This window comes from Ambystoma mexicanum, chromosome 14, assembly GCF_040938575.1.
Source record: "Ambystoma mexicanum isolate Mex_15411 chromosome 14, UKY_AmexF1_1, whole genome shotgun sequence".
NCBI lineage: Eukaryota > Metazoa > Chordata > Amphibia > Caudata > Ambystomatidae > Ambystoma > Ambystoma mexicanum.
The window spans coordinates 283,620,644-283,646,819 of NC_090940.1; the positions used below are offsets into that span (position 1 = coordinate 283,620,644).

A 26,176-nucleotide genomic window follows, 5' to 3' on the forward strand; every position below is an offset into this window, starting at 1 on the left:
CCTTAAAGGCTACGGACTTCTCCAAGATAACTTTGAAGCCGGAGAATTTCGCATATTGCGCCAAGCTTTCCAACAGGGGAGGCACTGATTGTTCGGGCTCAGTAATCTAAAGCAGGGCATTGTCTGTAAAGATAACGATCTTACACTCTGTCTCCCCCATCTGGACCCTCTTTATTTTGCTGTCCTCCCTAACCGCCGCCGTCCAGGGCTCCATAACCAGTGCATAAAGCAACGGGGAAAGGGGGCAACCCTGTTGCATACCCTGCTGCAGTGGGAAAGCCTGTGACCACTAACTTCACCGTAGAGCTGGAGTACAGGGCCGCCATCCACCCAGTCCACCTCGGACCCATGCCCATGGTCACAGGACCTCCCCCATTATCGACCAACTCACCCAGTCAAAGCCCTTCTCGGCATCAAGGGCTAGCAGTAGGGCCCCCCCTTCCTCACCACCTCTGCATTAAGATCATGAAGCGTCTTGCGTATATTGTTGGCTCCCTGTCTATGTATGCGTCACAAAACCCACCTGGTCTGGGTGAATCGGTCGCGGGAGACAGGATTCCAAATGTAACACGAGGTCCTGAGAAAAATCTTTGAGTCGACAATCGGCAAAGATATCGCTCTATACGAGGCACAGCTGGTTGGGTCCTTCCCGGGCACCAGGATAACAGTAATCAATGCTCAAAGGAACGTCAGCGGAAATGTACCCTCCCCCGTGACCGGATTAAACAACTTTGCCAGCGGTGTAGCGAGTAGGGACTGATATTGCTTGTAGAAGTTTGCCGTGAACCCGTCCTCCCCTGGGGTCTTCCCCGCCTTCAGTCTCTGGATCGCCCGCGGCACTTCTTCCCATGTCACCTCTGCCTCCAGGATGTCCTTCTCCGCCTGTCAGCTTGGGTAGGCGGTGGTCCACGAGATACCCCCGCAACTTCTCCCCTGGATGCTCCATTGGTTTGGTATAGAGCTTTTGATAGTACTTTGTGAACCGAGAAGAGATTTCATCCACTGTAGTCCTCCCTATTCCCATCTGCACCCTGTATTTCACCTATTCTCCTTTCCGCCCTAAACCCCCTCACTCTTGTTTGCCAGGAGCATTCCCACCTTGTCGCCCCTTTCATAGTACCTTTGCTTTGTGAATCTCCTCTTCTTTACCACCTCCCCCAACAGTGCTGTGTGGAGTTCTTGTCTCTTATCCCTCATCTCACCCAGGAGTGCTCCCTTTTCGGCCCCTTACTGAGGAGTTTCGACCGTAACACTTTCAGTTCCCCCCGATCCTGGCCTCAATCAATCCCCTCTCCCTCCGCGTGCCTTCAGCTATGAGGAGACCCTGGAATGTGGCCTTGACTGCTTCCCAGACCATTGTCATACATGTCTCCCTGTTATCATTAACTTTAAAGTATGCCTGTACCTCCTTCCCAAGAAAGTATCTGAAGACCCCGTCCCTCAGCATGGTGTGATTACATCTCCAGCGGAATTGCCGATTCGGGCTCCTCCTCTTCCATTCGGCTACCACCAACTCCTGATCAGACTAGGTAATTGCCTCAACCAGGTAATTACTTCAACCGTAGGTGCCCCCATCTCGGCCTCCCTGTCAAGCGGGACCAGGAGCAGGTCTATCCTTGTATAGGTCTGGTATTGGGGCAAAATAAACGTGTAGCCCCCCGGCCCCAGGAAGTGTCCTTGCCACACGTCCGCCCAGTAATGGTCCCGCAGAAGGTGCTTCAATGCAGTGTTCTCTGGGCCTGCCACCTTCAGACCTTTTGTCTTTAGCTGACCACCAGTCTAGTGCCGTATCCGCCCCAGGTTGAAACCCTTTTCCCCACCCCCCAGTACTGTGGCCCCCTCTGCCCAGCCCTCCAAGAACCCAAAGACCTGGTGCTGGAACCCCATCAGTCCCACGTTGGGAGCATATAAGGTAGCCAGGGTAATTCGCGCTTCCCCTTAGAGCCCTATCCCCAGAAATCGACCCCCAAATTCCCCTCTTAATCTGTGTCTGTCATCTTGAAAGCCGTTCCCAGTATATCCACTCCTTTCTTCTTGCGATCCCTGTGTGAGGCCCAAATGTTTTTATCAATTTCTTCGCCTGCTATAGCCGATTCCACCCCCTGTTTATAGTGAGTCTTTTGCAGAAAGAGGATCGCCAAGCGCTGTTTTATGAAACATATTGCTCGTGAGAGATCTCTTATTTTGGGAATGTAGTCCTTTAACATTTAACATGGATATGCGAAACTCAGCCATAGCCTTTCTTTACCCCTCTCCCGCGACCCTGAACAACACTCAAGAGGTACCCCCTCCTTACCCCTCCAAAGACCCGCTGCATGAAATGTCCCCCCCTGTCCCTTCCTGACCACCAACTCCAAACTGAGGCGTCTGACCGTGCGCCCTAAGTATGTTGGTCACACCTGTTGAACCACCAGGAATGCCGTCCCCTGCCCATGTCACAGCGTTTTTCATCTTCATTATCAGCCACGGCCCAGGTCCCCTTCATGTGCCCTGTCCTCCCCCGGCCTAACCCCATGTTGTTCAATAGACTCCCCCATATCGGAACAATAATGGTGAAAGGAACGGACCCCCCACAACTTCTACCCGTTTATACCGCTCGTATCTCCTCCCTCCCCTCCAATGTGCCTGTGAAACTATCCAACCTACCCCCAAACACTGGGTATCCCAAACCCCTCCTAACAAAACCGATTTGCTCTGCACACTCCTCCCCCTCCGGGTAAAACTACCCCCTGGGGGGTCATGTAAGGTGTATGTGAGGACCCGCTATCGTGCCCCATGTCCCCCCTCCGAGCAATTTAACAGTGTACCAAGTGGTCCATATCCCTCCTGTCACTTCCCTTCTGGGAGAGGGGGTGTTCAGCTTCCGAAACGTCCTGGCCCCTTGCATTCTCAGACGGCCCTGCTCCCTGTGTGGTCCACAAATCTCTCACCTTTTCTGTTTCCCTTCTTCTCCTTCCCAAGTGGCACTGTTCCCCCATTGCCCCACAAGAATTTCCGTGGCCCCCACAATATCTTCTTCCGACACCAGGTGAAATCTTTCGCCTTCCCAGTCAAATATTTGTGCAAAGGGGTATCCCCCACCTATATCGAACTTTTCTCTTGTAGCCACTTCGTGAGAGGGCTGCACTTTTTCTGTCTCAGGAGGGTCTGGGCCGAGAGGTCCTGAAATATTGTCACTCTGGAGTCCTCCTAGTCGATGATACCCATGCATTTGGCCTTCTCCAGGGTATCTGCTTTGTCCCGGTAATAATGTAGTTTCGCCAGAACAGAGCTCGGCCCTCTACTACCTCCTCCTGCACTCTAACCAAGGTCACATGGGGTCCCTCTGTCGATCCTAGGACCATCACAATGGTTTCTTGGATTTTCTTCTCAAGTCCAGCCGGAGATTCCCCCTGCCTTTCTTTGAGGCCAAAGAACCGGAGATTGTTTCGCCTCTCCCTATTCTCGATGTCATCCAATTTGAGGCCCAACTCCTTTTCTCTTCTCTCAATGTCCCAAAACCGGACCTCGATCTGCTCTTTGAGAATGCCTGTGGAAGCCTGATTTGCCTCCACCCACCGTCGAGCCTTTCCTCCTGTGTGTCCACTTTTGATGGCAGGCCCGCCACTTTGACTCCGATATCAGTTCTCATCCCCTGGATCTCTTCCAGGATCATCTGGATATCGCTCTTGATAGTCCCTATCTCAGCAGAACTGGGGTGGAGTACTGTAGCCTCCTTCCTCTCAATTTTTCCTCCAACACAGCTATGGTACTGGTAGTGGGAGAACTTCTCTCTCCAAGTCATTGACCCCACACCCCCCCATGTTCTGCTACCCCCTCTGTGTCACACAGTTCGGTCACCTCTGGGTGTCCTTGCAGTGCACCTCTTTACCGCCTGACTGTGGCCCTTCACTGTCGCTCCATTGTCTGCTGCCCATCAGCCCCACTACCTTCCTAGTCGATCTCAACCACTTTACCAGCCCTTGTCTCTGTGCACACTATCTCTCGTGCATCTGGGCTCCCTTTCCTAGCTCGGGATTTGTTCCACTCCTCTTACCCCTTCTCACCTTCAGTTCCCCAGGGCTCGGCCGCACTTTACATATAAATAAAATACAAATAGTTGGGCTCACTCTGTGGGATAGCACACCCCTAGGGTCTCCACTGGTGTGCTGAACCACTTGGGCCTGCTTTGATCATGATGGTGCTGGAGGGCTACACTCCTGGGGGCCTTCAGGCCCCAATCTTGGTGGGTACCCAGCGCGATGCTCCTCGTTTCCCCCTTTAGTAGGGGCACCTCGGTTGGGGCTTCACACCTTCGTCCTACTACGTGGCTCCTTTTCTCTATATTGCCCCAGAGTGTCTTGTCCCCACCTCCTCTGCCAGTCAAGCCTGCCAGTGCTCGCTGTCTCACTGACTTCTGAAGTCTGTCCCGGGTGAGGTGGTGCTTGCTGTGGCCTGGCCGCGTCTCTAGGAGCTCAATCTACAATGAGCTCCTAGCTGGGGCCAACCCCCCCTCCTTTGTGGCCCTTGATGGGCCGCATGTGTGGTGCCTGCGGGGCCGCTGCACCCCTCTGATGGGTCTTAAGGCAAGCCCTCACCCTCACCCGGGCAATCATCGCTCCTCCTTCAAGCCCGATCTCCTTTGGGGGGACACTGGCCCTCTGCTGGGCCTTCCACTGCTGAACCAGCTCCTCTGCATGGCCCGCACTGGCGTGGACACCTGGTGCCAACAGGGTTACCCTCAGAGGCTCGCTCCTCTGCAAACTTCACTGGGTCTTTAGCTGCTGCAAATTTGCCTGGAACACCCTTGTTCGCCTGGATCACCCTGTCGTCCTCACCTCCATAGTGCTCACAGACTCTGCACATGGTGCCTGCAGGGGACCCTGTCGGCGGTCTACTCGTTTTTGGTAGGGCCTCACAGGGCCGTTCGTCCATGCGCCCGTCGGCCCCCACTGCGCCGGATCACTGCCTCCTCCTTGCTGCCTCTGCCCTCTGCTGACAGTGTCTCTTGGGCATGCTGTCTGCGCCTGGCTCCTCTTCCCACGGGCCTTGCAGCTGCCGCTGACTCTTGTGGTACTTGACTGTGACCGTACCGAGCCGCCGCCTCCTCACCTCCCCAGCCTGTGCTTGGCACACAGTAGCTACGGGGGGGTCCACCAGCAGCCCGCTCCTCTTGCCTTGTTCCTTGCAGCGGCTGTTAACTCTTGCTGCCACGGCCGTTGATACCTGATGCAATGGTGTACTTTTCTACCACATCGTTCCCGGTCTTCCCCCGGGTGCCGACGCCTGTCACTGGCACATGTGATGCCCCTCTTTTTCCAGAGCATGGTGATCCTGTTGCCACGGGTCCCGGGTTCCCCACTCTGCTGCAACTCAGTTAAACACCAGGGCAGGGGACGGAGCACAGCATTCAGGCTTCCATTTTGCCTGCGCCTCCTAGTGGACTCTAGCGTGTGTTTTAACGTCTGGTTAAATCTTTCCACCAATCCATTGGTTTGGGGATGATAAATGTAAGTATGTAAAGTTTTAATATTAAGAATCTCCTTAATGTCTGCCATAAATGTACTCCTAAACGTGGATCCGTGATCAGTCAGAATTTCTCTTGGGAATCCAATTCTAGAGAAGAAAGGGAGTAAATGGTCCAGAATCTGTTGTGAAGTATTATTCCTTAAAGGAAAAACCTTAGGGTAACGGGTCTCGTAATCTAAGATTACCAATTTATAACGGTTGCCTAGCCTTGAGGTTTCTAAAGGACCCACTATATCAATCCCTATCCTTGAAAAAGGGATATTGATATGGGCAAAGGTTGCAAGGGAACTGGAGGAGGAATCCGAGTACTGGTTTTCTGTCATAAGGCACAAGTATTAATAACATTCTTTGTCGGCATAAATCCTGTGCCAATAAAATCTGTTCACAATTTGTGCTTCAGTTTTTTGCGGACCCTAATTGTCCTCCTGTTCGATGTGAATGAGCTATTTCCAGGACAATATTTGTATGGTTTTTGGGCACCACAATTTGTGATCGGGGTATACCTGCTGGTTGTACATATCCTCTATATACTAATCCGGACTTTAGGAAAATAAATCGTCCAGTCTTTTCCTTGCCTTCATCTTCCAATATTACCTGAATAAAGGATTCTACTAACCTAACAAGGGATCATTTCTTCGGGCTAAGTCCAGAATAATTTCTTCCTCTTCTTCAATATGGGGAATGGATTTCATCACTGGTCTAAAGGAGGCTCTATCTGCTTCCTCACAACCTTGCGTTCCCATCTAAGTTTTGTCACTGTTCTTAATTTCTTGGGGCTTTGAAAACCGAGCATTTTCCAATTTTTCCTTGAGCTGTTGTCCCCACCACTTTAACTTGATAGGGCTTCTTCCCATTTTTTTTTTGCATCAGTATTTTAACATCTCCCCTATAATCCAGGTCAATTTTTCCAGCCAGTACGTCTAAGCTATAACGCCAGGCTAGGCCTGATTTACGGCGAGTGTTATGTAGATGCCAGGGGGAGGAACAAGAACTAAGTCTGTGGATATCAATGCTCTGTCTCCAGGTTGTATTAATTCTCCTCTACTACTATAGATATCCAATCCTATGGACGGTTTGGTGGCAGTGGTGGGATTGGAGGCTCTTTTACTAAGTTACTCAAATTCAAGGATTTCCCAACTTTTGTATCAATAGATTCCAATCCCACTAGTGATCCTATATGTGAGGGGTCAGAAATGTGAGACGCACACACAGGTATAGTTTTCTCACAAGTCGCCATTTTATTAAATAAAAAAGAGTGAGACAAACGCCTATCTTTCCCTAACCTAACAAGGATATCCCACCTAATAATAAACTAATGCTAAAGTAAAATTACCTAATGTCCAAAAGGTATCTGGCCTGCACAATAATATACAAAACAAAATCATATCGGCATTAGCTGGCAGTTTTAAAACTTGCAAAATAACCGCATACGAATTCAAACTCAAGAATTATAACCATCAATAAAGAGGGTTGGATCCCCTTTCAGAACATTTGTTTCAATTATGAAGTTCCACTCAACGCAGGATAAAAAGTTAAATTTCCCTTCAATATATCCTTTTCTTGGTAAAGCAACTTCCACACTTTCAGAAAGGTTTCTTCACAGTTCAAAGAAAACTATTAATGTTTCTACAATCTTTGACTTGGTAAATTAAAGTCTTTCTCCAAACATAAATGAAATGCAAATGTTCTCGTCTCCACAGGCCAATCACTTAATAGCAAATTATAATTTTTCTTTTTTATTGTTTATGGTTTATAAAACCTTTACAGCACTAGAACAAAGGTTTACAATTCATAAAATCATCATCATGCACCCCCCATCCACACTTACCTTGTGGCAGCGGTGCGCGGGTGGTCCGGCCCAACATCGGCGGGGGCTGCACCTGCCCTCGGGTGTCACCGCGCCTGGCTGAAGGCCGCTGTTGCCCTCGGCGGCTCAGCGCTGTGCTATCCCTCCAACATTGCGGCGTTCATGGCGCCTGCACGGATGAGGACGGCCATGGCGCTTGTGGTCCCGTTGGACCTTCCTTCCTCACGGCCGCTCACGTGACCATACGCGTAGTATTTACAAAGTACGTTCACGCGTTGGTCACGTGATGCGAGCCTGAAACCAATCGGGGGCAAGCCAAAATGGGTCATATGACCAGGAAGTTCGCCATAAAAGAAGCACACAATCTCATTCATTTGATTCTCAGCTGTTCTAAACGGCGTGTGGCCATTTTCTGCTCCTGACCTAGTATCCAAGAAAAGCAGAACTTTGGACCTGCTTTTTTGACCTTGGAACTGATTTGGATTTCCCTTATTGGATTGGTTAACCTAGGATTGCTTGCTGACCCGGCAGTGACCTCTGGACTATGAACTTGGACTGCTTTTTCTTGCCCCTTTTGGATTTGGTGAATTCAGAACTTCCTTGCCTGGACTCTTACGAACCTCAGGATCAATTCCACGGATTGTTCTTTTTCCTTTTTTCCTTCTTCATCTGTACCCAAGAACCACAAATCAAGTACTGTACTCCTCAGGTGGGCCCTGGTAGAGGTATTCCCATCTCCTTACACTCCCAGGGGGGAACATCTAGGTGTAGAGCAACATCTGTCTTCCCACAGGGTCGGTGTCTTTAACTTTCCTAACTTACATTGTCTATAGCAAGTACACAATTGCTCGTCTAACCTGGTGCTTTCCTTGCAGCCACCCGGGATCCAGTGTTTCCTGTTCCTACCACCTGTGGTCTCAATAACAGGTCAGCAAGCTGTGTTTTATCTCTCTGACTGGTGCTTGGGAACGGAGGTATCCCAAACTTTGTGGATCTCAGATCTTGACAATAATGTATATCATTGGTACAAAATCGACATTGTTCACACAATAGTCACATACATTTTTAAAACATAAAAAAATGAATAAACAAAACCGGAAAAGGAATATAAAAAGGAAAATATTAAAGAATATAAAAATGGTCACAAGGCATATTTCATAATCCTATCCATGTGTATCAACATTTTGCAAAGGTATGCAGATTTTGACACACAGTATTTCATTAACAGTTTAAATAGAAGTGAAGGTGTTAATGACGCTTTAGTTTTAGTTCAACAGACTTAAAGGCTGCTACAGCTTTGGTGTGAGACGCTTTCACCATACAAACATCTAACATTAGCACTTTATACTACTTCTGCTTTATTAGAAAATGCTTTAGCTAGGATAACTCATTCAAAAGAAACCCTTCCAGTTAGACAACAGTTCTTCAAGGCAGGGTGCTGGAATTGACACTACTTTTCCCACCAGTTTTGCACCACAATTACAGATTTGAATGGTCTTTTTCCTGGTCACTCGCCTGCCAAGACTAACTAAAGTGAGTCCCTTTCCTGGTTTGCTTGTCTGCCAGAATAAAAGCTCCTACTACTAATACAACGTATACTCTGTTGTAAAGCTTGTTCCAGACTCTCCACACTTGCATAAGCAGTGGAGAGTTTTAAACTAACACCTGTTTTTCTGTTCAGTCTCTTCTAACACATTTGGCTCACATCTGCTTTCAAATGAATATTTCATGGAATTATTCTCTTGTTGGTCTGTTTGCCTTGGGCAATGCAGGTTACAATTCTCTCCCTATTGATCCCTTTTACAAGCATGGCTTTGTTCCTGCAGTTTTTGATTTCTATCTGGGAAACCTTTTGGCTGCTGCCAATGCGGGTTACAATTCTCTTCCCCCTAAACATCTTCTCCTAGGAGAGTTACACCCAGTTTTTCTGTTTGTCACTTTACCTTGGCTTTGTGAATGCGTGTTACAATATTCCCCTATTCGGAATCCATCAGCAGGAGAGTTGCGCCCAATTTGCCTTAAATCAATAGTTCGGTATTCAAAAGCAATTTGATTACCTAGCGGTCTCCTTCGGGTCACCCCGGGGGGTACCTGTCTCAGGCCAACTCGCTGGTATACCCTGCATCTCCTTCTGACTCGCTGTTAATGCTGTTTCTTTCGTGTTGGCTTCCCCTGCGTCTGACAGCTTCTGTCAGTCTGCCGCCTCTCGGGGCTAACCTTCCAGGGAGCTTTCGCAGTTATGCATACTCTCGGGCGATAAGCTGCTACTGGAGCAGTCCATGGAGGTTAGAGAGCTTCTGTGTCTCACGGGGTAACTGACCTCAATACTGCTTCCTGCTGCGCCTCCTCTACATCACCCGAGAGTCCCCACTTCGAATGGATTGTGTCCTCCCACGTATTCCTCATCTTAGATATATTCGGCAGCTTGCTGCTTCTTTCGGAAACATTTTCGCCGGAGGGCGCTGTGCTCGAGGCCGCGTAGCTTGGTCCCTCAAAGGCTGCCGTCGACGTCATCCGCCGTATAAAGGGCTCGAGCCGCGCCGTTGGTTCAGTTCCGTTTTTCCGAGCTTCTGCTTTGTGTATCGAAACGGTGCGTCAGTTTTTCTTAATTAGAAATCTCTTCTTCCTCAACCCCGACTACACCCAAGACGGGTTTTAAAAAGTGTCTCAAATGCGGAAGAAAGATGTCCATTACGGATCCTCACTGCAACTGTCTTTGGTGCCTTAGTCCTGATCACTGAGTCGACGAGTGCGGGTCGTGTCAGGTGATGTCGAACAAGGCTCTTAAGGAACGCAAAGGTAAGGTAGCGGCGGGGGAAGAGTCTTTCAAGTCTTCAAAAAGGCTAAAAGTCTCGAGAGAATCGAGAACTAAATCTCGTCTTGAGGCGATCAAGGTCGAAATGTCGCTCGAGGAAGTCCTCTTCGCCATTGAAAAAATCAAAAAAGTGACGTGATAGATCTTCGTCCTCTTTTTCCTCGCCCGACAGAAGGTTAATTTCTTGTCCTTCAAAACATGCTTCCCCAAAGAAATGGGAGGCCTTTAGTGCATCAATGCTAAACATTTTTTGAGAAGGCAGCCCTGACCCCCCTCAAAAAAGTTGCGCGAGGAGCAGGCCCCTGTCCACTCTAAAGGTGACGGAGGGAAATCCAAAACGTCTCCAGCTAAATCCGACAAAAAGTCGAGGGCGTCCTTGGACGATGATTCTCCAGCGCCTCATGAGACTATACAGAAACCTTTGGTGCATAAATCGAGGTTGCCTGAGAACAAAATGGCGTCCTCATCGTCGAAGTCCGCTATCGACTCGACGTGTCCTTCGACGTCGCCGAAGCCAAAAATGACGTTGATACCTTCGGCCTCGGCATCGAAGCCTTACTCGACATCGAAGCCATCCTCAATAACCTCGGGGATTCCTTTGAGTGTGTCGATTCTGTCTACGCCTTTGTATGCAAAATCTTTCATACCGGTTCCCAAGACGACAACTATGGCTAAGGCTAGGTCTGTTACACCTTTACCAGAAAAAAATGTCCACCCTCAACCCAGGTAAGAATTTTTATCTGTCTACTATTTTTGAGGAACAAACCTCTGATGAGGAAATTACATCAGCTGGTGTTCGATGTGGGACAATAGAAGTCCCTGAGGAACTGGTAGATCCTAATTCAAAAATGTCAGACCTCTGACTGCCTACAATCGGCCAGTGGCAGATTTTGAAAGGCCTGACCCCACAGAACATGCTCAACCAGGGTATAGGAACCTCATGGGAAGGGTGATAGATTTTATGGGGTTGAAGTCAGTGTCCCCAAGATATGACCAGGACGACTTAACAGATATTGATGAAGGACCTCAAAGACCCAATCCTTCCCTTCCACAAAGCTCTTCAAAAGAGAGTTATGACAAATTGGGAGACACCTGAATCTCTACCAGCTGTAAATATGAAATTTGTAGGAAAGTATAGACCTGCTCCCTCGGATCCAGAATATTTATCTAAGCACCCTTCGCCTGAAAGCTTGGTGATTCAAGCTGAGACAGCGAACAGACAGTCGGCTTATACCTCTATGCCCCCTGACAGGGACGACAAAAAGATTGATGCCTGGGCGAGGAAGGCTTTTACTTCTGGTAGTATGGACCTTAAATATACTAATGTGACTTGTACATTAGCTAGGTTCACTTACAACCTGTGGAGCTGTTTAGATGCAGCGGCTGATCACATCCCGGAGGATGAGGAACGGGACGGTTTCCTGGCGATGGTAAAGGATGGGAAGGAGGCTATGGAGGAGTGCCTCAAATCAGGACTGGATACTGCAGAGAGTATAAGCCGATCCATGGCATCTAGTGCAGTCTTGCGTAGATTCGCCTGGCTAAGAAAATCTGGTTTTGCATCTGATGTACAATCCAGATAACTCAATATGCCCTTTGATGGTTTGCGGTTGTTTGGCAGCAAGGCGGACGAGAGCTTGGAGAAGCTGCAGACCTCGAAGTGGCAGCAAAATCACTCAGCGCTGCTATAAGGCAACCTCAGCAGCACTCTTACGCAGAGTCATCTTCCTGGAAGAGCTGCCCTCTTCGCTTCTATTCCACTTTTGGAAAAGGGAGAGGGCAGGCCAGTCAGAGGGGACAACAAAGCAAATCCTTTTGTGGTGGAAAAGGGAGAGGTGCTAGATCAGCCACAGGAGCGGCTACTACCTCCTCAGCCACTGATGCAGCCGCTGCAAAGCCACTTTTCGGCCTTAACCCACAAGACCCCGGTGGGAGGCAGAATCACTCAGTATCTGGACGCTTGGCGGGGCATTACGTCGGATGTCTGGGCACTAGAGATAGTGACCCATGATTACTGTCTTCCTTTTCATCAAAGGCCTCAAGGTCATCCACCGGGAGCCAACTCCTGCTAGAGAAAGGTGCAATAGAGCATGTACCTGTAGCGGAGAGGAACAAGAGTTGGTACTACCCTTATTTTCTCATTCCCAAAAAGGACGGAGGATTGAGACCCATCTTGGACTTGAGAAATTTGCACAAATCCCTCAGGAAGGACAAGTTCAAGATGGTGACCCTTTCTCAGATCCTTCAGGCTCTTCAACTTCAGGACTGGCTGGTTTCATTGGACCTTCAGGATGCTTATTTTCATGTGCCAATCCATCTCAAACACAGAATCTACCTGAGGTTCGCAATTGGCGGATCTCACTATCAGTTTCGAGTTCTGCCATTTGAGCTGACCTCCGCCCCGAGGGTCTTCACCAAACTAATGGCGGTAGTGGCAGCGAGTCCAATGAGGGAGGGGATTCACATCTACCCTTACCTGGATGATTGGCTAATCAGGGCAAGGTCACCCGAACTGGCCCAGGGACATCTGGCCATTACCTGTCACTTCCTACACAAATTGGGCTTCTCCCTCAATTACAAGAAGTCGCAAATGATTCTGAGTCAAAGACTCCAATTTATGGGAGCGTTCATGGACACCACCTCAGGGAAAGCCTCGCCTTCCGAGGAAAGAGCTCACCACATTCTGCAGATGGTAACAACATTTCAGAATGCCCAACATCTGACGGCCTTCCATTTTCTAAGGTGTCTGGGCCTCATGGCATCCTGCATTTTTCTGGTGCCAGATTGAGAATGAGATCCCTTCAGTGGGCCCTCAGGACTCAATGGTCACAATTTTCGGGGGAGATGTCAAATCCTCTACAAGTCCCGTCCAAGGTGGCTCAAGATCTCCTTTGGCGGGCTCACAAGGAAAATATCCTCAAAGGAGAACCTTTTTGGCAACCATGGCCTGAGATAACTGTAGTGACGGACGCCTCACTCACAGGGTGGGGAGCCCACACCAACGATCTGACAATCAGTTGTCGTTGGTCTCCATCGGAGTCCAAACTACACATCAACCTTTTGGAGCTGAGGGCAATCAGACTAGCACTGAAGGCCTTTCTGCCCTCTGTACAGGGAAAGAATGTCCTGATAATGACGGACAACACAGTGGCCATGTACTACCTCAACAAACGACGAGGCGTAGGATCACTGCCACTGTGCAGAGAGGCAATGCGGCTCTGGTTCTGGGCAATGCAAGAAGGAATCTCGGTCGGCAGTTCACTTAGCCAGAGAGCTGAACACGGCGGCGGATGCTCTGAGCAGGCAGAGCAGTCTCCCACGAGTGGGAGCTAGGTCAGGAAGTCCTTCAATAGATGTTCGCCCTTTGGGAAACCACTCAAGTGGATCTGTTCGATACCGGGGCCTACCGCAAGTGCGATCTGTATTGCTCAATGGAATTTCCCTGAGAGGAGCTCTAGGGGACGCGTTCGTAGTGAACTGGGTATATCCACTCCTTTACGCGTTTCCTCCAGTCCCCGTGATTCCTCATGTAATCAGGAAGTTGAGAAAGTTCAGGGGAACCATGATCCTAATTGCCCCGGACTGGGCCAGGAGGACGTGGTACCCGGACCTTCTGGACATGTCCATCTATCCTCCAATACGTCTTCCACAAAAGAGGATCTTCTCTCGCAAGAGGAAGGTCGGGTTCTCCATCCAGAGATCAAGACACTCAACCTTCACACCTGGCTTCTGAGAGGTTGAGAAATAAGGATGGGGAGCTCCCGGATGACGTTATGGAGATTTTGCTTTCAGCCAGAAGGCCAGCAAAAAAATCCTTCTACCAGTGTCGTTGGAAGAAATTCAGTAAATGGTGCAAGGATAAGAATATGGATCCTTTTCAATGTACCATTCCCATGGTACTTTCCTTTCAAAGGGATTGTGTCCTCCGACGTATTCCTTATCTTTTGATAGATCATCTCCCAGCTTGCTGGCCTCGGAAAAAATGTTCAGTAGAGGGCGCTGCACGTCGACGTCCCTCGAGCCGATGTCCCTCGACAACCTCCGTATCGGCGCCGACGTCATCACGCGTATAAATAGACTCGCGCAGCGTCCGTTGCTCAGTTCCGTTTTTCCGCGCTTCATGGGGCCTCGGAATATCGTTGCTCAGTTCTTCAGTCAAGTGTACTTCATTATTCCTCATGAATACCGACTCGTACTCGATGGCTTCCTCATCCGAACCGACGACTCCACGGTCCGGCTTTAAAAAATGTCAAGACTGTGGAAAGAAAATGTCGTTGACGGATCCTCACAGGATCTGTTTGTGGTGCCTGGGAGTCGAGCACCATTGTTCGGAGTGCGAGGACTGCATGTCCATGATGGCGAAAGCCTTAAAGGAGCGTAAGGGGAAGCTCGAAAGAGGTAAGGCAGTTCCTCGGCGGAGTCAAGACATTAGTCTCCTCGCCATCACAAGACATTCTCGTTCTAGGTCTCGAAGCAGTTCCCATCACTCTTTGAGATCTAAGCATTCAAAAAAGAGATGTCGAAGATCCCCTTCCTCGTCTTCCGTTTCCCCGAAAAGGGTCTCCTGCCCCACAAAACATAGCTCTCAGGCTGAATGGGAGGAATTCAGGAAAAAGATGCTTAGCGTCTTTGAGAAAGCGGCCTCGACCCCCTCGACAACTGCTGAGGGTGATACCCTGGGTGAAAGACCCAAAAAATCAAAACGCTGCTAGTCGCAGCACCCGGCGAAAGAAGCCACTCGAGAGCGTCACAAACACTCGAGTAAAGGCAAAGTCGTGTCTTCGCCATCATCGAAGATCCCTTCAACGCATAGATCGGCATCTTCGATGCCGTTATCGAAGGGTTCTTCGACGCACAGGTCAGCCGAGTCGAGGCCGTCTTCGACGCCAAGAAAGGACAAACCCACGGCCACCTCACAGCCAGTGGCCATACCCAGAGCCTCGATCACGAGAATGTCGTCGACAACCTCGAGTAGAATTCCGATACTCTCGAGTTCATCGAGGCCTCTACCACCTTTCTCAACGCCTTTTTCGATGGCTTCGAAGCCTTTAACGTCCGCGTCAACGATGTCAACGTTTTCTCAGCCAATCATGATGAATTTGGCCCCTTCTGCTCTGGAAATGGGATTTATACCATTTTCAAGACCTGATCACCACAGAGTCTTATCATCTATGTATGAAGAAGGGGAGGATTCGGATCAGGAAAGACCTTTTGAGTTGCAGGGATCTGCAACTCCTGCACCAGAGGAATTTACCTCTGAGGAAGGTGGGTTGAAAGACTTCCAAGAATCCTTACAGGAAGCAAGTGGGTTGGACATTTGCCAGACCAGACACAGGGGAGCATGCTGAAACCCCTTATAGAACCTTGATGGCAAGGATAATAGAGTTTATTGGGTGGTCCACACCCTCACCTGCTTTTCAGCAAGACAACCTCACAGACATCTTGGTCAAAGGTCCACAGGAGGATCCTGTGGTGCCATTTCATGCGGCATTACAAAGGAGAATATTGGCAAACTGGGAAACACCTGAGGTAATCCCGGCGGTTAACAAAAAATTATCAGCTAAATATAGGGTGTCTTCTGCTGACCCTGAATATTTATTCAAACACCCAACTCCGGAGAGTCTGGTTGTTCAGGCAGCTACTTCATCAGGTAGTAAATCGGCTTACCCTACTGTTCCACAGGACAGGGATGATAAGAGATATGACTCTATGGCCAAAAAAGTCTAAAAGTCTTTTCTGCATGTAGCATGGCGTTGAAATCCATCAATGCTACTTGTACGCTCGCAAGGTTCAGCCACACACTTTGGGAGTGTGCTTCATCAGCGGCTGACTGCCTCCCGGAGGGAGAAGAAAGGGAAGCGTTCCTAAACATAATCAAGGATGGTAAAGACGCTATGTGTGAATCCCTTCAAACTGGCATCGATTCTGCTGACAGCATCAGCAGGGCCATGGCGGCAAGTACAACAACCAGGGGATTTGCTTGGTTGCGGAAGTCTGGTTTTGCTCCAGATGTGCAAAGCAGACTCTTGAATATGCCCTTTGACGGCTCTTCCTTGTTTGGTAAGAAGGCGGATGACAGTTTATAAAAGCTTCAAACATCAAAGGCAGCAGCAAAATCCCTGGGAGCTGCAATCCGTCAGACACCATATCGCCCCTCAGGAACCTCTTGTAGAGGTAAGTCCTTTCGCTTCTATTCCGCATTCGGAAGAGGCAGAGGACAGCCGGTTCAAAGGGGTTCGAAAAAATTAACCCGAGGTGGACGGGTTAAAAATACAAAATCCGCAGCAGCAGAAGGTGCCTCTTTACCCTCGGCATCTGCATCAGCCGCCTCCAAACCGCTCTGAGGACTCTCCTCACAAGACACCAGTAGGGGGCAGGTTAACTCAACATTTGACGTAATGGCAGGCTATTACGTCAGATGCTTGGGCATTGGAGACAGTTGCCCAAGGTTACTGCCTGCCTTTTCTACGCATCCATCAGAGTCATCCACCGGGGAACAGCTCTCTGAAAGTTCCAGATCCGCTCCTCTTGCAGGAAATTGTAGACCTGCTAGAGAAAGGTGCCAAAGAAACGGTACCTGCAGCGGAGAGGAACAAGGGCTGGTACTCCCCGACTTTCTCATACCGAAGAAAGACGGAGGACTGAGACCTATCTTGGACTTACGAGAATCGAACAGGTTCCTCAGGAAGGACAAGTTCAAGATCGTAACTCTCTCTCAGATCCTTCAGGCCCTCCAGCTCCAGGACTGGCTGGTATCTCTGGACCTCCAGGATGCTTATTTCCATGTGCCAATCCATTTCAAAACACAGGAAATACCTGAAGTTCGCAATTGGCGGCTCTCATTATCAATTTCGGTTCTGCCATTTGGGCTGACCTCCGCCCCGAGGGTCTTCACCAAGCTAATGTCGGTAGTGGCTGCAAGTCTAAGGATGGAAGGGATTCACGTCTACCCCTACCTGGACGATTGGCTGATCAGTGCTGTATCTCCGGAACAAGCTCAGATTCAGCTAGACTTTGTCTGCCACTTCCTTCACAAACAGGGCTTCTCCCTCAATTTAAAGAAGTCACAGATGATACCATCACAGACACTCCAGTTCATTGGAGCGGTCCTGGACACTTGCCTGGGAAAAGCCTCGCCACCAGAGGTGAGGGCTCAAGATATTCTGCAGATGGTCACCAAGTTTCAAAATGCCCAACGTCTCCCAGCCTTCGACTTTTTGAGGTTGCTAGGCCTCATGGAATCCTGCATCTTCCTTATGCCAGAGGCTCTCCTGAGAATGAGATCTCTTCAGTGGGCACTGAGAACTCAGTGGTCGCAATTCTCGAGGAGAATGACAGACCTCCTTCAGGTTCCGGACAAGGTGGCTCGAGACCTTCAGTGGTGGGCCTGCCAGAAAAACATCTTGAAGGGAGAACTGTTTTGGCAACCATGGCCGGAGATAACAGTAGTCAGATGCCTCACTCACGGGGTGGGGAGCCCATACCAACGACTTGACCATCAGCGGTCGTTGGTCTCCATCGGAGTCCAGACTACATATAACCTGTTAGAGCTGAGAGCAATCAGACTAGCGCTGAAGGCTTTTCTGCCATCTGAACAGGGGTAAAATGTCCTGATAATGACAGACAACACAGTGGCCATGCACTTCCTCAACAAAAGAGGAGGCGTAGGATCACTGCCACTGTGCAGAGAGGCAATGCAGCTCTGGTTTTGAGCAATTCAGGAAGGAATCTCTATCGGCAGTTCACCTAGCCAGAGAGAAGAACTTGACGCCGGACACTCTGAGCAGGCAGGGCACAGTCTCCCACGAGTGGGAACTAGCTCAGGAAGTCCTTCAGGAGATCTTTGCCCTTTGGGGACCCCCTCAAGTGGATCTGTTCGCCACCAGTATCAACAGGAAGTGCGATCTGTTTTGTTCAAGGGAATTTCCCCCGAGAGGAGCTCTAGGGGACGCGTTCGTAGTGGACTGGGAGTTTCCACTCCTGTACGCGTTTCCACCAGTCCGTCATTCCTCAAATGATCAGGAGGTTGAGAAGATTCCGGAGGACCATGATCCTAATTGCCCCAGACTGGGCCAGGAGAACGTGGTACCCGGACCTTCTGGACATGTCCATCTGCCCTCCAAATCGTCTTCCACTCAAGGAGAATCTTCTCTTACAGAAGGGAGGTCAGGTTCTCCATCCAGACATCAGAACCCTCAACCTTCACGCCTGGCTTCTGAAAGGTTGAGATACAAGGATTGGGACCTCTCTGATAATGTCATGGAAGTGTTGCTTTCGGCCAGAAGGCCAGCAACAAAGTCTTTATACCGCTGCCTTTGGAACAAATTTTGCAGCTGGTGTAGAGAAGAGAATATCGACCCCTATTCATGTGGTACACCAACGGTGTTATCCTTTCTACTCTACTTGGCAAATTCAGGCCTTCAAGTTGGCACTATCAAGGGCTATCTTGCAGCGCTATCGATCTTCAAGCGCACTGCAGGGGAGCCATTGTATTTCGAATTACCCTTAGTAGTACAATTTCTAAAGGGATTAACTAATGTCTACCCTCCAAGACCGTTCTAGGTTCCTTTATGGGCTTTGTCTTAAATTTCCTGATGGGTACTCCTTTCAAACCACTCCATTCTTGTTTGCTCAGATTTCTCACCCTTAAAACTGTTTTATTAGTGGCTTTAACATCTGCTAGAAGGGTGAGCGAATTACAAGCTCTATCTTGTAAACCCCCTCATACAATTTTTCATAAAGACAAAGTTGTCTTACAGGTGTAGCCTAATTTCCTCCCAAAGGTGGTTTCTGAATTCCACATCACTCAGAAAATTGCCTTACCTTCGTTCTATCCGCCTCCCCATCCGGGGAAAGAGGAAGAAAGACTACATAGGCTGGACCTAAGGCGGGCCTTAAGCTTTTACATCAGCAGACTTGCGGATTAGGCAAGCAGACCAACTGTTCGTAGGTTACTCAGGGCACAAATTGGGACTACCGATAACAAAACAAACCATTTCCAGATGGATTATTTTGGCCATTGTGGAATGTTACAAACTAGCAGGGAAAGAGCCTCCTCAAAATCTTAGGGCTCATTCAACCAGGGGTATCGCAGCCTCCTTGGCCCTCCAAAGAGGGGTTCCGGTTCGAGACATATGTGCGGCTGCCACATGGTCGTCCGCACATACCTTCACAAGATTTTACAAACTGGATTCCTCCTCTAGTCAAGAGACTAGGTTTGGCAAAGCCGTATTACATTCTGTTCATTCCTAAAAGGAAACAAGGCGTTTTACTCCTACCTCCAATTACACACGACTGCTATGGGAGTCTATCAAAGATAAGGAATACGTCGGAGGACACAATCCCTTTGAAGAACAAGTTGCTTCTTACCTGGTAACATTCTTTCGACTGGATGTTCCTCCCACGTATTCCTCATCGACCCTCCCAACCTACCCCTCCGTACAGTTGTTACGCTTGTTGCACTTGTACTTCCTTAAGAGCCCGACATCTGCCGACACAAAATACAACTGATGCAACCATTAACATCGAAAAAACAGATCTGAACCAACGGGCGCGGCTCAAGCTATTTATACGATGGATGATGTCGACGCTTGATGGCGACCTTCGAGGGACCAAGCTACGCGGCCTCGAGCACAGCGCCCTCTGGTGAAAACATTTCTGAAAGAAGCAGCAAGCTGGCGAATATATCTAAGATGAGTAATACGTGGGAGGAGAACATTACAGTTGGTAAGTAACTTGTTCTTCTGCCACTGCCCTGTGATCCAGGGTCAGGATCAGGTCGCAGTTGCCTTTCCCTGGCCACATGAGAAGAGGCCCAGGCCAGGGTTTCTGGGATGATGACCTCAGATTCATCATTGTATCTTAATAACATTTTTATATAATGGCTTTTTGGTTACTTTTACAATGTGCCTAAAACGAGCCCGTAGCAGCTGTGATATTTTTACAGTTTTTGTGTTATTTCACTTCTGTGCTTTTGCGTATACTGCAAACGGCTACTAAAGGTGGCTAGCACCCATAGATGGCCATAACACAAGAGGGGGGGGCGGTGGGGGTGTGTGTGTGCGTGTGCGTGCGTGTGCGTGTCCGTTCTAGTCCAGTCCCAAATCACATATTTGGTGCCGGAATGTCTGTTGCTGTGCAGACGCCGTGACCAGTGACTATCCATACATGGTTGGATCTGTGTGTTTGAATGGTGACAATCCTTCCCATTGGTGGCTTTGGGCTTGCTCCCAGCCTGAATCCTGGATAAAAGGAGGGCTCCCATAGCTATCTTTAAGATCATCACTGCAACAAAGAGTCTGCGAAGACAATCAGCCAGCTGATGACCCAAGGACATACACTGCAGCTGACCAGCATCAACTGCAGTGTTGTCCCAGCAAAGCCCAGCTCCTCTGCCCTGATCTCAAGAAGGCTCTCGTTGGTACTTCAACCCGTGGACCCGAGGGACCAAACAGTCACAACCCCTGCTCGAAAAATCTGTGTCTGCTGAGCCTTTGGATGTGTTTGTGGGCCAACTTGTGTCTGACCAGCTCCCTCCTGACCTACCTTGCTGCAGCCGTCGCCGTTCCGAGCAGAACCTTGGAAATGTGCAGATCCTCAGCTTGTGCCATAAGTGGCTTCCTCCTGCATTTTCAGCCTGATCACTCCAAGGGAAGCTGTGCTGGGCCTGCTCGTGTGTTCGCCGCTGGATGATCGCATGCCGCTGCCTGACCGTGGTGACCCTCGTTGAATCTTGTCATGACCGTCTTTCCTGCAGAAGTCTTTGTCTGTTTTCATTTAGGTCTTCTACTGGAAGCGGTCTAGGGACCAATCCTGAAGCACCCACACTGGACAAAATTAAGTCCTGTCAAACGAAGCATCTTTTCCGTCTGGACAACCCTTGGTATGGAACGAAGACAGAAGAACAAGTCTGCAACCAAGTCCTGAACCTCCAAAAGTGGTATCTGTAGAGCCTTGAGCCAGGGGCGTACGTCTACTCACCTGTTGCTCCCCAGCCTCCGGCTCCCGTAGTGTAACAAGGGAGTAAGGTCCTTACCTTAACTCACTATTACCTGATCTTCGGTGGTGGAGCCTGGGTTAAGAATACCTCTGTATGTTGTAGTGGAGTTGAGTACTGATCTGAACTGTATCTAAATGTGTAGGACTCTTCAATCATTATAACCACTGGCACTACACATATCTATTTAAACCTTTCTGAAGAATTATATCCTTTGGAACCAGTGACCATCTTAGGGCTGGACTTTATAAGATTGGGGGGAAGCTGTTTTGTGTTGATTCTGAAGGGTTATGTCTATTTCTATGCATCTGAGTGCCTACCTGTATTTCACTGGTCATTGAATTAGATGCTATTTTGTGTGACGCTATTTAACTGGGATTTTGATCTGCTTAATATGTAAACTAAAGGCCTAATAAGTAATTATATTTTTATACTTCCCTAACTGTAATTAATGTTGTTTCTCTATGTGGGCTCATTGTAGCCCTAGACAACTCACACACCCTTCCTGAGACTAAGCCTTGTAACAATGCTACTGTACATTAATTGGGTTTGGCTAACCTCTGTTCACCCTAATAGGGTGGGCTCCCAAAATCCTCCCACCAGGGCTGATTTTGGAAATTCATCTTAACACCCATCCTCTCCATAGTCACAGTGATCTAGCACCCAGATGTTTCTCAGTTCTTAAAGACAGTCACGCGGTTATAGCACCTAGCTATTTCTTTACTCCACTTCTAATATCTGGGGTATATGACTCAGATTGATTCTTTGTCCACTAGGTCTTCACATGGGTATAGAGCCTAGCTCATGTTTTGTAATACAATAGAGCTAGGAGGGTCGTGCATAGCCCATTTCTTCCTGCCCCTATGCTGTAGTATCCAGTCCTCAATAAAAGCTATTGTGCTCCCTTCACTCTGTATGGCTGTCGCAGATGACTCAAGTAGTACTCTGAATCTCAGATGCTTCAAGTTGTTTTCTTTTTTTTTAATGGTTTCTCAGGCCACTAGAGCCATCCCTCCCTCCCTCTCTCTCTCGTTTAGAAAGCACTTATCCTCCATAGCCCAGGGATCACTATTTGCATGGTTAGTATATACAGGAGATTGACCCCTACTGTCTAAGGGGTAGTGTCGCTGGTAGTAATCACCGGAAGGCAGTATCCTTACCTATTTATCCGCCCTCAGGAACTTCCTAGATTGACCGTACACTATCACAATGGTTAGTTGATTAAAATGGATTAAGAGGTGTACGCTCTTTGATGTTGCCCCCTTACTACTCTCCTCCTACTAACTCCACCCACCTCCACTCTGTCTACTCCTTGGGTCTTCCTAGTCTGTCCCACCAATGTTTCTCACTCCTTTTTAAGTCTTGCTTCCACCCTTTGATGTTGCTACTCCCTCATTCACACTTGCTTCCTTCTCCACTTACTACTATGACTCCACCCGGCTTCTTTTCAGATGCCCCTATTTTACTCTTGCATCTACTTCACATTCACTTCCTACACTCCCTCTCCTAATCACACATGCTAGTTTGCCACACACACTTGCAACGCAGTATCACCTGCACTCAATCTTACTAATATCACATCCTTATACAAAAATGAGATAATACCTACCAAAAAAGAAACCTTCAACTCTAGGATAAACCAGGCAAGATCCAGCACTAGAGAACTATTTAATATCCTAAAGGAACTAGAGAACCCTAATCCTCCTGCAGATACATGTACGAAGGACAAACCCTGGTGCACCAGCATCCAGAATGCCCTTGTCAACAAAATTACAGGGCTCCAAACTAAAATAGAGAACATACGACAACAACTTACCTGTAGCAAGACTACCAGCCCAATCACGCCACCTCCCATTGACATAAACTCATGCTTCACATTCTATAAGGTAACCATAACTGAAGTACACAAAATGATAGCCTCCTTGAAACCATCCAACTGTAAAGGGGACAGTTGCCCTGCTCAGATTATAAAAGATGCAGCTAGAGATCTATCCCCCTTCATTACCAAACTAATAAACTTATAATTTACCAGCAACGCAGTCCCAAGCAATTTGAAACAGTCATGGGTTCTCCCACTTCTAAAAATACAAACATTAGACCTGTCTATACCCACCAATTGAGACAAATCACCACTCCCTTTTCTTCTGAAAATCCTAGATAGAGTTGCCTAGCTGCAAATTCAAGAATATTTAGAGACAAACCAACTACTAGGAATCCGTCAATCTGGCTATAGACCTCAACACGGAACAGAAACGGCCCTTGTTGACCTCAACAGCCAGATTGATGAAATTAAAGATAAAGGCAATGCCGCCATCCTACTTCTTTTAGAACTCTCTGCAGCCTTTGACTTGGTTGACCATAAAATCCTCTGCAACCACCTGTCATCAGCAGCACACTTCTCCCTCTCTGCTGTCATGTGGATACAATCCTTCCTTGCTAATAGAACCATGCGGGTCTTCTCACACGTAGCAGCAGATGATCCTATCCCTATTACATGTGGTGTCCACAAGGCTCTTGTGTTTTGCCTACTTTGTATAACATATTTACAAAGCCACTTTTCGACAGACTGGACCATCTGGGTGTCACCTACACCAATTATGCAGATGACACCCAGATACTCCTTACTCCATCAGGTAACTACAACTCTGATGTCGACCAGATCAACAAAGTCTTCACCATCATTCAGGCATGGATGGCCACACATGGCCTCTGCCTGAATGATAAGACTGAACTCCTCCTTGTTGGCTCACCCAACAACCTGTTGAAACTTAGCCCCAACTACAACAGCATCGTCATCAATGTAAATACCATTCCAATTGTTAAAAGTGTAAAAACCCTTGGTTTCTACCTTGATGCCAACACCAACCTCTCTAAACAAATCAACATGACCGCCTCAGCCACTGCCTACACAGGTAAGCTGATCAGGGCCTGCAGACCTTTTGTATCCTCTAATAGCTGCCTCATACTGGCCAGGGCTCTTATACAGTCCAAATTGGACTACCGTAACAGTCTATACCTTGACGCAAATAAATCCATAATCAACAAATTGCAGGTCCTCCAAAACAACGCTTTACGAGCGGCATTAAACATTCCTAGGCGAGAGCACATTTCTACTATTAGAAAATTGTGCAAGTGGCTCTCCATACAACAAAAAATCAACCTAAAAACAATTTGCCTCACATACAAAGCCCTGAACCACCAAGCCCCTCCATATCTCACTAATCAATTCACCCTGAAATCTTCTGCCAGAATCACAAGATCCACCAATACATTACATTATGCCTGGTGAGGCCCAGAGTCACCCTAAAAAGAGCCGGAGGAACTAGCTTCCCGGTTCTAGCCTCCCAACTTTGGACTACTCTACCACTGGACATCAAATCCATCTCCTCCATCTCCAACTTTCAATCATTCAGAAATCATGTCATCACATGGATACTGAATAAAAACTAACACTACCTCGTCTCACTCATGTAATCACATATACATACCTTAGCACTCGCTCTCTCTTACCCATGTGCTTCGACTCTATTGGTTTGTACCATAAATGTGTATATACTATATAATCTGTATAAATTGTATAAATCATAAAATGTATCCTGTAACCATCCACCTAAGCGACCCCTGGGTCTGGTGCTCTATATAAATAAACAAAAAACTCACTAACCAATATCTAATCTGCTCCAATGATCACCTCCACACTCCCCTCCACCATCTCTTTCTTCTGGTCTTGTGGTCTTTTACCTCCTACTCCACTGACCTCACCCATACAACCCACTTACTGCTTTCTGGCATTTCTTTTATCCCCCTTCGCCTATACCGGTTGGTCATCAAGCCCTAGCCAACCTGGTCCTTTCTTCCCTGCTCGGGAGGGATCAATATCACAGAAACCCAAGAGTGGGTTAAGGCCTGCCTCTTTTCTCCACATAGTGCATCCGTGCTGCCGTAATGGCGGCTCGCTTTGCATAGCGTCCGAGGTCATGTTAGGTGGCAGCCGCTGGGTTCCTCTTAGTTAGTATAGCCCTTGTTGGTTGTATTTCAGATCCTCGGTTGTCTAGTGCTGCAACGCCAGTCTCACTGCCTTGCATGTTGTGGTCGGCATGCTCTGCACAGCTTCAGTAACAGCTGCACAGAAGCTTCGGCACCTCATTTGGTTGCTCCCTATCTCCAGGCGGTGTTTCTAAACCACTCGCGTAGCACTTATGGTAGGTCCACAGGAGCTCTGGCTCTCTTTCCTCTGGCTCGTTCTCCCTGGTTGGGATTTTGTTCTGATAGATTGCTGTCCTGCATGTGATCTTCCGCCATAACTGTTGTTTCTTTGGCTTTTTTGAAAAAGCAAGGAAAACATGGCCAGCACTTTGGTTAAGGGGTTTGGGATGATGCAAATTGGTACTGCACATATATAGTCAAGCACTTGCGGGCGGGGCAGGAGAAGGGCCCTCTCAACTGCCACTGTTTCCGTCTGGAATAGGATGCGCCCTGGATTCCTACTTGGTAGGCCTTCCACTTAAGGCGCAAAGGAGTTCCTATCTCCTCTTGACAAGGTCATGCTGCAATGGGTAAAGTCCGGGTAAAATGGGATATTGTGCACCTGAAATGTTTTGTACGAATTGTCATGCTCCTTATCAGTCATAGGCCCTTATTCTGAGTTTGGTGGTATTCCGCCTGTAATTCCAGTGGGATGCCACCAAAGCAGAATGAACATTCCTGCCGCCTGATATCCCAGGGTTACTGGGATATTACAGGTGGTGGGAATGCTGGTAACTCCCCATGCCATGGAGTGCAATAGGTAATTAAAGCATTTTATTTTGCCGGTGGGGGCCTGATCTACCGGCAGGCCGGGCCTGGAGGTAGATATGTGGTCCCCAATGGCAAATCAGTTGTTCCGCAGTCTGGTTAAAATGCTGTTGCAGGAATTACTGGCAATTTTGCCAGCATTTTTTGCATACCATGGAAACTCTAATGAGCCCCATAATTTATTAAGCACTTGGATCCCTATAAAAACAGATTAGAGTACTTATGATTAAGTTCTTTTTGTAATCAAATCCATCAG

General features: G+C 48.3%; 1 protein-coding gene across 3 annotated transcripts in view; it reads left to right on the forward strand.

Annotated features, from left to right (window-relative positions):
- Positions 1-26,176, forward strand: part of KLHDC1 (kelch domain containing 1) — a 2,530,617-nt gene that overhangs the window by 175,181 nt on the left and 2,329,260 nt on the right. The window lies entirely within an intron of this gene.